The 11,699-nt window shown below is 32.2% G+C and overlaps 1 non-coding gene across 1 annotated transcript; it reads left to right on the top strand.

The window, feature by feature from the left end:
- Positions 1 to 9,215: 9,215 nt before the first annotated feature.
- Trnal-uag (transfer RNA leucine (anticodon UAG)) lies at positions 9,216 to 9,296 on the top strand. Its single transcript has one exon. It is a non-coding gene; the product is annotated as a tRNA-Leu (tRNA).
- Positions 9,297 to 11,699: the final 2,403 nt, after the last annotated feature.

Below are 11,699 nucleotides of genomic sequence, written 5' to 3'. Positions count from 1 at the left end.
TAACTGAGAAAAGTCTGAAATTTTATGTATTAGAAAAGGAAGTTTTACTGAAGATGAAAAGAATTTTGGATTAAGAGTTTGTGAAAAATGTATTCAACCTCTTGGTGTATATGTTGGTGAAGATATTAATTTATGCAATGAAATGAATCGGAAGGATAACATCAATAAAAAGTAACATGTATTGTAAAAATGTGGAAACGATTTTTGACCTTATCTGGCATAAGTGTTGTAATTCCATCTTTAATGATATCTAGAATCTCCTATTTATTATCTGTTTCTCCATACCTGAAAGATGTATTGAAAGATATGAAGCAAATCTGTACTGATTTTTGAGGGATTCTAAATCTCAACACGTGACATGCTACAGTTACTGGTATGAAACAAAATTGTGTGACTTGAATTTTTTATAAATATTTATTTTAAGATGTAATGCTTAAGTTCATTTTTATGAAGAGTTTTTGAATGCCGTTGTATTTGGAAAAGTAACTTTAGTTATTTTTCGAGAAGAGTACATTGTATTATTTGTCGAGGTTCGTTTTATTTTTGGGTTTAAACAAAAATAGTTTATTGTGTTTAAACTCACGTGTAAAGAGAAATGTTGGAACCTTGACAGTATATTAGTTCATATACAAGCTTTAACATAGACCGAGGTATTTATAATCAACCACTTTTTTAATAGTTTGATGTATGTGTCTTGTAAAAATGGGATTGTTTTGTCAGAGCTGATATTGTACAAGTAAAATATAAATCATATGAGGCTATACCTGCCTTTATGTCGGTTCTGAAAGATTTTGATATAATGGAATAAAAAGAAGTAGATGTAACTTTAAAGAATGATAAAATTGTACAAGTTGTTATTGAATAATATTCCTGGTGAGTGGAAAAAAAGTAGTTTTGTCAAACTATTTTATAAAAAAATATGAACTGCTTCAATTCTACGTTTAATTCTACAATACAGTTATATCGTTATGTCAAAGAAAACAGTTTATACGTTACTATTACATGAGTGTTTTATCGTAACTAAAAGTTATAATTATTGGTACGAACAATTTGATATTCATGAAAATGACTTCCGTTTCGTGTGGAAATAGATGCATAGTATCTCGAAACCATCTGAATGTATTGTTCGTATTTCAAATTGAGTCCCATTAGGATTTTAACTAATATTGAGCAATGTTACTTAGAGTTAATAGACATTATTTAATGTCAAAACTGAATGTAAAGAAGAAACATTATTCCATATTATTCTGAGATGTCAAATACTTGTTGATTGCCATGATTTTATTTTTGATATCTAAGAAAAATTATTGGTAAAATCAGAACAAAACTTAATACAGAAATATACTTACATGTAGATCTTTTTGTTGGGTTTAGCATCCAATGTTAAGGGTGTAAATGTACAGTTTCAATTGTTTTACTTTCCATAAGGAGACTGTGGATAATGAAGCAATAGCAAATCATCAAAAAAGGTACAAGTACAAGAAGTATGAACCTTTAATATACATTGAAACATATTATTGGTAATACTTATATTTATTGTAAACCTAAAAAGGCCTTTAGTCTTTGATAAAAGTCTTTGACAGACAACCCTATTGTGATGTTAGAAGATGTATTATAATGATTGCTAAAACTATGACAATGGTACATTTTTTAAGAGGTGCAGCATTACGATTTTATAAACATTTTATTTATATGTTTTATTCGATAGAGATAAAAAAAAAAGCGCTAGTTTTAGGCACCAGTCTGGTTAAGGCGTGTGTCCTAATCCCAACGCCGGAGAGGAAATTTTGGAAATGAACATTCAAATGTTCAAAGAAGATTAATCGTATTTTCTCTCCTCTCTAGATCAGACATGGCAAAATAAGAAAATGATAATTATTCATTTGTATCTTGGTCGTACGGCGTGTACACGACGTGTATCGATCGAGTCCGTGTTTTCTCTCGACATTATTGAACAATTTCAATCAATTATCGATATTGACGACTACCTAACATGTGAATTATGCATACTTGTATTATAAACAGAAGAAGTACTTGTACTTATTTGAAAAGTATTATGTAAACAAAAATCCTGTATTAAGAATAAGTAATGATGAAGTGCATATTGACTTTTAATTGACATATAATTGTTTGTAAAAATTTGTTACAATTCTAACTAATACTCTGATATTATGAATTATTGGGAACCCAATGGTTCTTTTATGAATGTATTTATAGGAATAAATTTTATCAAGAAAAACAATATAAGGCGCTGCTTTTAGGCACCAGTCTCATTGAGGCGTGGGTTCGAATCCCACCGCTGCCAATGATATTTTTCTTTTACTGACATTATTATCTGTTGACGCGGTCGTCCGGAGTACCACCCTACGTATTGATGTTACAGTCTTACGATCGGTTATTTGTGGTATATTACATCGGAACAGGACATACGTTAATATGCACAGAATGTTTTATCAGACCCGGCTAGACAAGTCTTTATTTCCATGTTGAAGACGGAATGACATTTATCTGGCAACATACTTTTCTTCCTTTGGTACATACATATGTGAAAATTAATATCAACAGCCAATGGTTCACTTCAATAGAGAAAGTAAGAGCAAAAACCGAAAACTTGAGTCCTACAGTACAACTGAATAATAATAACACGCCAGAATAATTTCATTTCTTGAGAAAATTGTGTACAGACTGGCCTGAAAAGTCATTATTCGTCAATCTTATTTTTTCTTGATAACTGTTCACTGAGTTATCATTATACCTATATAAAATTCATACGACAAAAATATAGTGTCAGGTGTGGGATTCGAACCCACGCCAACATTCGTGGACCAGAACACTCATCCTCACTGAAGGAAGGTATTCCCCTCGAGTCTGGCGCTTTTTTTTTTATCTTTATCGAATAAAACTATACGAAATAACAATACAAATAAGAATATCTATAAAATCATCATGTTACAGAACTTAAGAATATACAATTTGTCACAGTTTGAATAACAGCACATCTTCCTCTAAGAACACAGTTGGATTATCTTTCAAAAACTTCTTTTCAAAGTCTGTTTGTAAATTTACAATAGAAATAAAAACAACTAATATAATGTTTCAGTGTGTATTTGAAATATGTTATTAGGTTAATACCTCTTGTGCCATTTTTGAACATTTGTCTTTGCTTCATTATACAGAGTCTTCCAATAGAGAACAAAAAATTAAAATAGTGAATATTAACACCTCTCACATTAGATGATAAACCCAGCATAAATATCCTCATGTAAGTATAGTTATATAGGAAATTTTCCTCTGATTTTACAAATAGTGTCTCTAAAATATCAAACATAAAATCATGAAATTTAACAAGTAACTCACATGTTAAAAAAATATGAAATAAAGTTTCCTCCTCACAGTCACAATTTTGACACGTGCTACTGTCTATTATTCCAATCTTACAAAGTTTGACATTAGTAAAAATCCTGTTGTGACACAATTTGTAGTCTAGATCAATACATTCAGATGGTTTCCAAAAATTATGTACTTGTTTCCACACAAAACGGAAATCACTTTCATGAATACCATATTGTTCATACCAAAATTCATAACATTTAGGTTTAATAAAACACTTTTGTAATAGTAATGTATAAAACCTTTTTGTTGTACATAGCGTCATGTCACACACTTTACTGTCGAATTGAACATAAAATTGGGAGAGTTCTTCATTTTTCAAATGACAATTTGTCAAAACGACTTCTTTCCACTCAACAGAAATATGATTCAATAATAACATATACAATTTCCTGACAACGTTAAAATTAACATCTATTTCTTTTTCTCTCATCATATCAAAAATTGCCTGAACTGGCAAAAATCCAGGTATAGCTTCATATGACATATCTTTAACTAGTACAATACCAGACACGAACGTCAAGCTATTATAAAACAGTGGTTGATTATAAACATGACAGTTTCCTATATTAAAAGTTACATCTTTTCTAATGCACTGTCATGCTTCCAACATTTCTCTGTACATATGCGGTAAACATAATAAATCATTTTTGTTTAAACGCAAAAATAAAACAGGCCTAGAAAGATTCATACAATGTACTCGTCTCAAAAAATAGCTAAAGATACTTTTCCAAATACAATTGCACTCAGGGTTTAAAAATCTTCCTAAAAATTTCAATCTAAATGAACACATTTTTAAATAAATATCTTGAAAATTCAAGCCACCATCCTGTTTCATACCAGTAATAGTTGCATATTGTATTAAATGAGATTTAGAATCCCACAAAAACTCAATACATATTTGCTTTAAATCTGTCAGTACATTTTCAGGTATTGACGAAACAGCTAATAAATACCAAATTCTTGATACCAATAAAGAAGAAATTACAATATTTCAACCAGAAAGAGTCAATTGTCTTTGTTTCCACATATTAACAATACATCTTATTTTTCTGATCTTATCCTTCCAATTCATGGCATTACATACATCAATGTATACACCAACATAAACGCCAAGAACTTGAATACATTTTCCACAAATTCTTAATCCAAGTACAGTCTTACCAACATCAGTCAAACTTCCTTTTCCAATACATAAAATTTCAGACTTACTTCTATTAATCCTAGAACTTGATGCTCTACTATATAAATTAAATACATCAAAATTACATTCAATAGATTTTTTATCGCTCAAACATAAGGTAGTATCATCTGCATGTTGAAACAAAACTGCAGTTTCTTTACTGCAAGGTATACGTATTCCATTAATATTATAATGTTTCTTAATTGCCATTGACAGTGGTTCTGCTGATAAAACATAAAACAAAGCACTGATAGGGCAACCTTGCCTAATACCATTTCGTATCTTAAAATATTTTGTTAAAACACCGTTACACTTGACAGTACTCTGAATATCGGTATAAAAAATCCTAATCCAATTAATAAATTTACATCCAAAACCAAAACATTCTAATACTCTAATGAGATAATCATGAAACACTCTGTCAAAAGCTTTCTCTTGATCAAATTTTAAAATATACCCTTCTACATCATCATCTTCTACCATATTTATTACATCACGTACACTAGCTATTGTATCTGCAATATCTCTACCAGGTATACAACATGACTGACTATTTGATATTATCTTGCAAAGTACTGATTTGAATCTATTTGACATGACACGTGCTAAAATCTTGTAATCAACTTGCAACAATGAAATAGGTCTATAATTCTTTAAATCCCTTTTATCACCCTTTTTCTTATAAATAAGAGACAGTACAACATTTTTCATAGACCTTGATAAAGTGTTACATTTTTCAACGGCCTTAAATACCTTCAGTAAAATATCTTTTAAAACATGATAAAATTTACAATAAAACTCAACAGTTAGTCCATCAAATCCTGGACTCTAATTTTTAGACATTTTATGTAATGCAACAAAAATCTCTTCTTCAGTAATATCATTATCACATATTCCTCGATCAAAACTATCAACTTTTACATCTATATTTTGCAACAAAACCTCCATAGCATTTTTGTCTGTTTCTACACATGAATACAACTTATCATAAAACTTATACTGTATGTCTAATAAGCCATCAGTATCAGAAACAATAGTTTTACCATCATGATCAAAAAGTTCTTTAATACTATTAATGTCTTGCTTATATTTCTCTAAGTTCAAAAAATATTTTGTACATTTATCATTTTCTGTAGCCCAAAAAGCCTTCGACCTCAAAATAGCACCTTTACATTTCTCTTCCTCTAAATTGTTTAATTCAAGCTTTAAATTCTCATACCTTTCTACATTAATTTGTTCACCTTCAGCAATTCTCATACATATTCGCTGTATCTTATTTTGTATACTCTGCATTTTTCTCTTTTGCAATTCTCTTACTGAAAACTTGAGAGAATTTCTTAATTCTAAACTTTACATTATTCCACCAAATTAAAACATCATCATCAAAAAGAGTACATTCCTTACTATCATTAATAATGTTCAAAACAGTTGATACAAACTCATTATTATCTAACAATGTATTATTAAAAATCCACACACCTTGGCCCCTTTCTACATCATCAAAAACTATTCTCATTTCAACAAAAGAATGGTCACTTAAAGTAGTGTCTTTGTAATTTATATGTTGAACAAAACTTGACAAATTTCTAGAAATGAGAAAATAATCCAATCTTGATTGTTGTAAATAAAAACCACTTACTCGTTTCCATGAAAACATTCTAACACAAGGATTTCTTCATCTCCATACATCATATACATTGTTATCTGTCATCAAATTACATAATAAGTTATAACTCATATCATTCCTGTGTACAGATTAACCACATCTATCTAGGCTGGACAATGTTGTATTCCAATCACCTGATACAATTATATTCTCATAAGAACTAATATATTGATTGAGGAATGTAAAAAAACTCACACCTTTCCTTAACAGAATTATATGCATAAATATTAAATATGTTATAAATACAACCTTCATGTTCAAATTGGACATGTAAAAATCTACCCACATCATCTTTAAAAATAACTTTAACATTATTTTCAAACCTTCTGTTCACAAGAATAGCAACTCCTTGCCTTTTAGTACTACTATTAGAATATAAAACACAACCATCATAAATTCTATCAAAATTCAAAATGAAATCATCATCCCAGAACATTTCTTGCAGTAACAAGAAATCAATCTTACTGTTATCAATGATTGATACATATTTCTTAAATTTATTGATATCTCTCAATCCATTACAATTGTTGCTTACAAATAGCACCATTGCAAAAATACAAACCAGAAATACAGAATTATAGATCTCCATTTTCGATATCTTTTTTGTTTGAATTATCTCTCATAGCATTACTGACATTTGGATAAAACTTCATCCTGTTCCTTCTCTTCTTTCCTTGAGATGGACCAGTTCCAGAGGAACCAGATAAACCATCCATTGACATTTGAGAGACATCCAAACCAGTGTCATTTCCACTGGAAGGGATGTCTGTGTCCATATCATCACTTTCTATATCAATACATTTATCATCATTTTTTACAAAGGTAATTTCTTCATCAGATCACACGATTTTGTTACTTCATCTCTCTGTCTTTTCTGTCCTTTGTTCTCTACACCTAATTGTTCTTTTCTAGAAGACCCTTCATCTAAACCTTTTGTTGACTGGATTTTAACATCATGACAAGCCGTAGCCCCGACGACCAGCTGATCTTTTTCTGTGGTCCCGAAGACCACACTTGGTTTTCCCGTTATATCATTCCTTTCACTGTTGGCCCCGAATACCACATTTTCCACCTCTGAAGTCTCGAAGACTCCATTTTCTAATTCTGTAGTCCCAAAGACTACATTTTCGTCACCTGCAGTGGCCCCTAAGGTCTCTTTATCATTTTGCATTGTGGCCCCGAAGACCACAATATCAGCCTCTTTGACATCAGAGACCACCATGTCACTATTATCCTTGACTTCCATTACAACAGAAAATGCTTTCATATTTCTATCTTCTTCATCCTCTTTTGTCGTCTGCCCCTCTAAATGTAGCACCTGTATATACATTTCACTCCACTCTCTGTTTCTTTTACTTCATCATCTGTATTGTCCTTAGTATCTGCCTTTTTACAGACACATCTGTCTAGTACCATACCACAGTCAACACACATACATCTACAGTCACTCTTCTTTTTGTCACATGTAAAGCATGGACATTCACATGGCTCCCTGTAACAATAATTACATTTCCTGTCTTTTTTGCAAAAGCAAGCTCTCAAACGATTTCCACACTTCTCACGTGGTGGTTCCTTACATTCTTTCCGTTTGTGTCCTTGTTTATCACAGCTATCGCAAATAAGTTGTGGACATTGTCTATATTTATGGCCTGGAGATCCACAAAAATTACAAAGCTGTATCTGATGATCATGTTTTACTCTAAAACTTCTCATCCCCATCCCCGTTTCAAACTTTATTGACCATGGAAGGGATTTCAAATTAGGCGGAAATTGTACTCGAACATAACGAGTTCCATCACCAACGTCAGTTCCCGGATAAACATGCCTATATACTTGTGACAATGGCTTACAGTTCTTTTCTCTCAAAACATTCAGTATGGTTTCATCGTTAATATGCGCAGGTAAATGAATGAAAGAAACAATGACTGCATTTTGAAAGAGAAAATAACAGTTATAAAAATGCCCATCAACATTAAGTCCTTTTGTCAAAATATCTGCATTTTCCTCAGAGTCCATCGTTATAGTATAAGCACCCTCTAAATCATCAGGCACAACTGCCAGAACAGCATTCACTCCACAAACCTCTTCAGCAACTTGTATAATTTTTGAAGCTTCCTTCGCAATATTAACAATTTTTACAGCACATTCTTTCTTGTAAATTTTCCTTGAATTCGTATACTTTTTCTGTCTTTCTCCTTTTATTCCTCCATCATACTTTCGTGAATAATCTTACCTATATTCAGATCTTTCCGGTACTTTGTTTTCAGAACTCATTTCTGGTTCTAAGATGAAACAACACGAAACAAATAAAACGCACCTTTCGATTTTTTTTTCCCTATGCTTAAAAAGCAGGAAAAGGGGTACAACACGAACCTATACGGATTAAAATCTATCAATCCAGGTCAATTAAAGTAAAGAACACACAAATAAATGTATATAATCACACAAAAACCGGGGAACTCACCGAAATGGCACATTTAACCGGAGCGGCAAAATGTAAATATCCTGCTAGGATATGTCCATAACCCCAGAGTCTGGCGCCTTAGACCACTCGGCCAACCTGACTTATCATAATCAATCCAAATTTATGTATAAGTACTCCATCGGTTACATATTGGTTCACTGCAACGGGGAGATGTAAATGTTCACGTGTTTGGTCATCAAGATGAAAATAAATAAATTCCCGGAGAGGAAAGTTTGGAAATGAACTTTCAAATGTTCAAAGAAGATTAATCGTACTTTCTCTCCTCTCTAGATCAGAGACGGCAAGACAGGAAATTATAACTATTCATTTGTATCTTGATCGTACGGCGTGTACACGACTTGTATCGTTCGAGTCCGTGTTTTCTCTCGACATTATTGAACCATTTCAAACAATTATCGACATTGACGACTACTTAACCCCGACAGTGCATCACAGTTTGCCATAGACTATACGTGTGTAAATATTGAAAATTTCTGACATTTATACATCTAGGTAACGTGTCCGAGTGGTCTAAGGCGCTGGTTTTAGGCGCCAGTCTCATTGAGGCGTGGGTTCGAATCCCACCGCTGCCAATGATATTTTTCTTTTACTGACATTATTATCTGTCGACGCGGTCGTCCGGAGTACCACCCTACGTATTGATGTTAGAGTCTTCCGATCGGTTATTTGTGGTATATTACATCGGAACAGGACATACGTTAATATGCACAGAATGTTTTATCAGACCCGGCTAGACAAGTCTTTATTTCCATGTTGAAGACTGAATGACATTCATCTGACAACATACTTTTCTTCCTTTAGTACATACATATGTAAAAATTAATATCAACAGCCAATGGTTCACTTCAATAGAGAAAGTAAGAGCAAAACCGAAAGCTTGAGTCCTACAGTACAACTGAATAATAGTAACACGCCAGATTAATTTCATTTCTTGAGACAAATGTGTACAGACTGGCCTGAAAAGTCATTATTCGTCAATCTTATTTTTTCTTGATAACTGTTCACTGAGTTATCATTATACATATATAAAATTCATACGACAAAAACATAGTGTCAGGTGTGGGATTCGAACCCACGCCCACATTCGTGGACCAAAACACTCATCCTCACTGAAGGAAGGTACTACCCTTGAGTCTGGCGCCTTTTTTTTTTATCATTTATTAAAATTATAATACATACAATACAATAAAAACGGAATCGGACAATCCCCGAAATCCGCTATCACAGTGCTAAATATTAAATACTATAATGTGGAGCTTATCTTGTACACCTGTGAGGGATTCCATCATTGATGAAATTAATCCAATGTCTTTATTTACCTGTATAGTATTGAATGTTGGGTGCAGAAGTTATCAGTGCCGTCTATTGGTTTCTTTGTATATAAAAAATAATCCGGAACCAATAGAAGATCCTGTCCATATGCATGCACTATCCAGGGGAGATCACAACTGTGGTCTCATTAAAGTCATAATTACTTAAGTTATTCTTCTTTGTATACTCACACTGAACCATAGCAGCGAGCAATTTTGACTTGTACTGTCACCCTGATTCTAAGAAGTTTTGGGGTGTTATCATTAGTCACCTTTTTTAATATGCGTATATGACTAAAACCCTTTAGAATTCTTTCATGTGTTATTATTAGTCACCCTCATAAAGTTACATATGGTACCGTTACATTTTACTCGTACATTTAATGTGTATACACGACTAACTTAAATACTCTTTAATATATTTAAGGGTGTTATCATTAGTCACCCTGGTGCAAATGTAAATAATAGATGGAAAACCTCATTTGTACTGTGTTTAAAATATTACAACATACCATTGAAAATATTTCATATGTTCTAAATAACATCGAAATGAATAGTTTTGAAGCCCACTCTTAATATGTATTAACCACAAAGGAGGTACACAACACCGCAAGCCAAACCAACAAAAGTCATTTTCACATGTTATAGCCCGAAATAAACTACAGATAGAATTTTCGATGTTTTCACAGCCTTATGTAATAATTCGTAACCACATTTGCATAAGTATCATTACATTCATTTAATTGGTAAGAGGGAAAATAGATATAATCTACAGTTACAAAGTAACTATTAACGTCATTTCTATGTGTTCATACTATTCATGTACGTGTATGTGTAAATTGTAAAGTTATCCATTTTGTTTACTGTACACTGTGTAGATAAAAGACAACGACTACCAATCTACTTAATGCAACAAAGTATACCACCATCGGCCCGCACCAGACTTAGTCATACCTAACGATATGTGGCAAGCGCCTCTCTACCGAACAGTAAATAAGCAAATTCCGTGCAGGGCAATGACTAATATACCAACTAAAATTTAAATAATTAGAACCCAAAAACTGCCAAACTGAAGTCTACCTCCCCAGTAGCTACAGAAATAAAACTACCTTATCATTCTGTATTTTCAATAGTGTGTTGTTTCGTAAAAAATATTTTTCAAAAAACCTCATTTGATTTTTCATCTTATAAAATGAATATGCGTACTCTACATACTTCTGCATTGTGTACTTAAATAAACGTAAAGTATCCGAGTTTTTACCTTTAAAAACGAGAATATTCCTAACTTTAAAATGCACAATCTAGCAATACTTAACAAAAAGTTCAAAAAATGAACATTTACTAGTTTGGAAGACCTCAAATAGCCAAAATATATCAGTTCGTCATAATTGATCATGTTTACAATATCAGGTGGGACATTAATAAATATGTTATGTAATAAATCTTTCAGGTAATCATGTACTGATTTTAATTTCGTACAAAAAATAAACAGGTGTGCTAAATCCTCAGTACAATGCCCGCACGCTTTACATGTATTGGTATCTACCTGACTAAATTTAGACAGTTTATCAAGTGTGAAAATTGCTCTATTAACCAGCCTATAATTCAAACAATGAAGATCTGGACAAAGTCCCACCTGATTGGCTACTGAGTACACTTGTCTAA

The sequence above is a fragment of the Perna viridis genome, chromosome 6 (genome assembly GCF_037379345.1).
Source record: "Perna viridis isolate PV_CMFRI_1.1 ecotype Kerala chromosome 6, ASM3737934v1, whole genome shotgun sequence".
Taxonomy (NCBI): Eukaryota; Metazoa; Mollusca; class Bivalvia; order Mytilida; family Mytilidae; genus Perna; species Perna viridis.
Note: the sequence above shows the minus strand (reverse complement) of the source record. Positions and strands in the feature narration are given on the sequence as shown.